The sequence below is a fragment of the Morone saxatilis genome, unplaced genomic scaffold, assembly GCF_004916995.1.
Source record: "Morone saxatilis isolate NCDOM2014 unplaced genomic scaffold, NCSU_SB_2.0 Contig17, whole genome shotgun sequence".
Taxonomy (NCBI): Eukaryota; Metazoa; Chordata; class Actinopteri; family Moronidae; genus Morone; species Morone saxatilis.
Genome location: NW_023339729.1, coordinates 20,847,280 through 20,851,369, shown reverse-complemented (window position 1 = coordinate 20,851,369; position 4,090 = coordinate 20,847,280). Strand labels below are relative to the sequence as shown.

At 38.6% G+C, this 4,090-nt stretch overlaps 1 protein-coding gene across 1 annotated transcript in view; it reads left to right on the top strand.

The window, feature by feature from the left end:
- The window catches only part of lrba (LPS responsive beige-like anchor protein), a gene marked incomplete at its 5' end in the record, with an annotated part of 190,396 nt that overhangs the window by 111,860 nt on the left and 74,446 nt on the right, over positions 1 to 4,090 (top strand).

Genomic DNA, 4,090 nt, shown 5'->3' with positions numbered 1-4,090 from the left:
TTTTTTTTTTTTAAAGAAAAGTGTTGCTCCTTGCGCGTATTTCTCCCGGTGCGCTCTGAGGATTAGGAGTTTATAGACAGTGTGAGTGACAGCCTTTAACTTTAGCTTGTATTCTGCAGATAAGTCTCTCTCTCTTTCTCCCAGCTTTTAATTGATTGTGTTTTTTGCGTGTTTTCTCATCTCTTGAAAGGCTCAGTAATTGCGAGGGTTTTTTCCCCTCTCATTGAAAGCAGCAAGTATAATTTATTCTTATCCACTGACTTACGCAGCATGTCCTGTACTTTTATCATAAAATCTCTGGTGGGCTGTATTGGCTTAATCTTGAAAACTTACGGATTTAAGTGTGATTTTACCCTTTTTATTGAATTAGACCTCTAACACGAGGCACGATCAGTTGGCGACATTATTATGTAAATTTAATTAAAACTGAAAAAAATAAAATAATAATAAATTCCCTTTTATTGTGGATAATTCCTTTGGCGGTTGTGTTTTTTTAGCACATTCATGCCATAATTGTATAACTGTATAAACGATGAATATTTAATGCCGTTGAATGTTGCTCCTCCATTATAATTTTGTTTATGCAGGTTTAAATGAATGTGTGCAATGCACCTGCAGTTTAGGCCACTCTGATTCAAGCTTTTTCTGAGCCTGAAATGATGAGACAAATTAACACGACCCACCTGATACGCCTTTTAACCAATTAACTGACTTAAAGTAGTATTGAACATTTAGTGTCATTTACGCAATCGATAATTTGTAGTCAAATAACTAAAACAAGGCGCTTTCACACACACACATATACACACACACACACAAATACACACGCGTTAATTTGGCCGTGGGTTTATCGCCGTGAACCTTGCTCATGCTGAATAATTTAACCGGGGGTCTCTCCGAGGTTGTAATTGAAGTCCCCTTGTCACCCAGACTTCATGTTGGAGGACTAAAGGAGCCATTAGTTTCTCCCACAGACAAGGGCTGCGGTATGAGACATATTTAGGAATGTAAGCTTGATGAAAAAGAAAAAAAAAAAAGGTCGCGGTCGTTACACGCGTAAAATTACATGGCGTTAATTGGACATTTTCTCAAGTCTGACTCCTTTGCAAGCCTTTTGTAATTCAGTTTAAATGAGTGTTTTAAATTTCAAGTGATTATCTTTTTTTGAACTTCTTCACTATCACAGTGACATTACAGCTGTTCTATATAGTCCAATCATCCCCTTTAATTTCTCAAAACAAATTAGCCCCACAGCAATGATCAGAGACCACACTCCGTCTGAGCTGTAATATCTTGAATCACTTCCTCTAAATGTTGATCAGAGACAATAAAGCCGACATTATAGAAACTGTCGGTGTTATATTTTCTCTGCATCGCAAGCTGCATTTGCACCTTATTTCAAAGGGCATAAAAAGCCAAACCAGCGCTATTTTTGTGCAAATAAAATATTTAAAAATATGTGTGAACTCCATATCACTTGTTCTAGAATAAATTTTACATAATGCAGATTATTGATTCATTAATGATTTCCAGACAGGCTCACTGATATGAAGTAGCCAACTATGCAAGGGATTCTGAAATAAGCTACAAACATTTTAGAAAAGGCAAAGATTAATGAGCCCCCCTTCATAGTTACCACATCTTCTGGACTTCATCATGTAGCCTTTTTGCAAGTACCGATGAGGCTTTAGGGAGTCAAAATTTAGGATTTCATTTGTGGAATTTATTATTTAGTTCAGTGTGTAAGACCTGCTGAATATTTGAGCCCATGTCAATGTGAAAACATTCAGGATGCACAAGTTAATAGCATTCATTTAGTTTTATCTAGGTCAAAGGCAGGAACTTGTCACACAAACCGCTGTATTATATACAGTATTGTAATTACGCAGTTTAGGGATGAATACTCTGCACAGTCTTCATTAGGGTTGACTTAGCAGGGCTCGTCTTCCCACCTACAAAAAGTTATAATTAACTTTGGTCTCAGTGGAGAGGTTTAGTGTCAGATTCATCCGTCCCCAGCAAGAAAAAAACATTCAAGGGGAAACATTACTGAGTAGCATTTGCTGGTGTGTCATGACATTTTAATCTGATAAACAAGCGGCTAAATGAACACACAACATCCATTTGGATATTCTCCCTTGAACTACTAGAGTATCTAGAGAAACTGCAGCAAGACAAGCAACAGTTGACTTGGCAACATTCATTTGTTATTAAATTAAAAAGAAATGTGAAAACTAGCATTCCTTCCCTCATAATGTTTAAGTAAAGGTAATAGTTATTCCAATGTGTGGAATTAAGAAAAAGATAGAAACGGAGAGAAATAAATGAGAAAAAATGTCTGGCTGTTTGATTTCAGGATGACCGTTTATTATCAGGCTCACAGCTCCAGAGAGATTAATTGACACTACTTGGAGAGCAAGTGTCCAAATATTATGAAGGACATGCTAACTGTAGCTTAATGAAATATATAGCGACAAAGGCTTTTATAAAGACATTATGAATCCGTTTTTTGGCCCACTTATCAAACCACATGTTCCCGCGCAACTGTGTTCGTTTTTTATTGCAATGTAGAATGGAGTGGATACAGTCGATTGGATTTTATTGTATCTGTCTATTTTGCCAGTTGAAACGGAAAGGTCATCCATATCTCAGAAAACTGTGTGAGCATTTACCTTGCGTGTATGTGCATTTCGGGTTCCTAGCTTCACGTTACAGTCTTAGGTGGAAAACAGAAGTAGGGTGAGCACACTGCTGGGACAGCTGGGAGCAACTTTGAGAACATTTGGGATAGTTTTTAGTTAATCAAATCTCTTTTATTTCTTTCTTTCTCTTATTTTCCCCTTTTTCCCCTTGTGGAAAGACTATATATATATATATGACAGAGACCACTTGATTGTCACTCACTCATTCATCCATTCTTGCTACTTCTTTGTGCCCTTTATCTCCTGAAAACATTCAGAATTATCTGTGGTTCCTAAAGAGTTTCCCCTGGTTTATATTGACTGGAGAAAAGATCAGGGGCCTGTCAGAGAGCTCTTTGATCTGAGTCCGTGTGACGACTCCACAGTGATCCCCTCACGAGCACAAAACAGTGTCCATGCCTGTGCAAATCTCTGCCAGCTGATGAGTAACCTCACCGCTTCTCTTCCTCCCCCCTCCTCGCTCTTCTTCTGTCCTCGCTCTGTTTGTCTTTCCTACTTTCTGAGCTTTATTCTTCTTTTCCCTCTCCTCTCCTACCAGATTACGCTGGGTACCCCCCAGGTGGCTCATTACTGTGTCTACTAGACTTTTTCATAACATAGTTTACAATTAGGAAAACAACCTCAAATTTCTCTTTTTAATATATTTAAACATATTTGGTCCCTTATATGAGGGTCTTGTTTCATGAATGTCATGAAAGGTTTGTGGTAAAATTGATAATTTGGTCAGTCTGATTTAATCTACTTGTATAATCTTTAGTCTGAATTACCAGTATATATACTGTACATACAGCGAATACAAAGTGCAAGTCTCCTGAAGTAATTTGTAGCAGAGTCGTGCACAGTCATATTAACAACAACCTTGGTACTTGCAATACATCTCTTAATGTTATGGCTATATTTTCAGGCATAGCAAAGCGTTGATATTTGAACAAGGCAACAAAAAAACATGTTTGTTTTGCAACACAATGTGCAACTATAAGCCCCCTGTCTACTTGAGTTTGTGTGCTTTGTAATTCCAAGTGATAAGGGAGGGGGATGTCGAGGCCTGGCATTTTTAGGTAGTTCTTTTTTTTTTTTTTCTTCCTTTCTCTGGAAACATGATAGGTGCAGGGAAAGTGACTCACTGCCTAACAACACATACATGCACATGTGCACATGCAAACGGGGCGGGTACACATTTGATGCTGTTCACACATTTTGTCGCTGTCTCCCAAACCCGGATGGACCCAGCTGCTCCCTCCATAGAGGGCTCAAAGAAAATCATCGCAGGCAACTAATTGCCTGGCAGGCCCCTGCATCTGCTCGGCTGAGAGCAGAACTGATGAAGTCACGGAGCAGATGTGTGTTTGCCTGTCTCTGTACTGTGCGAGAGAGAGTGTGTGTGTGTG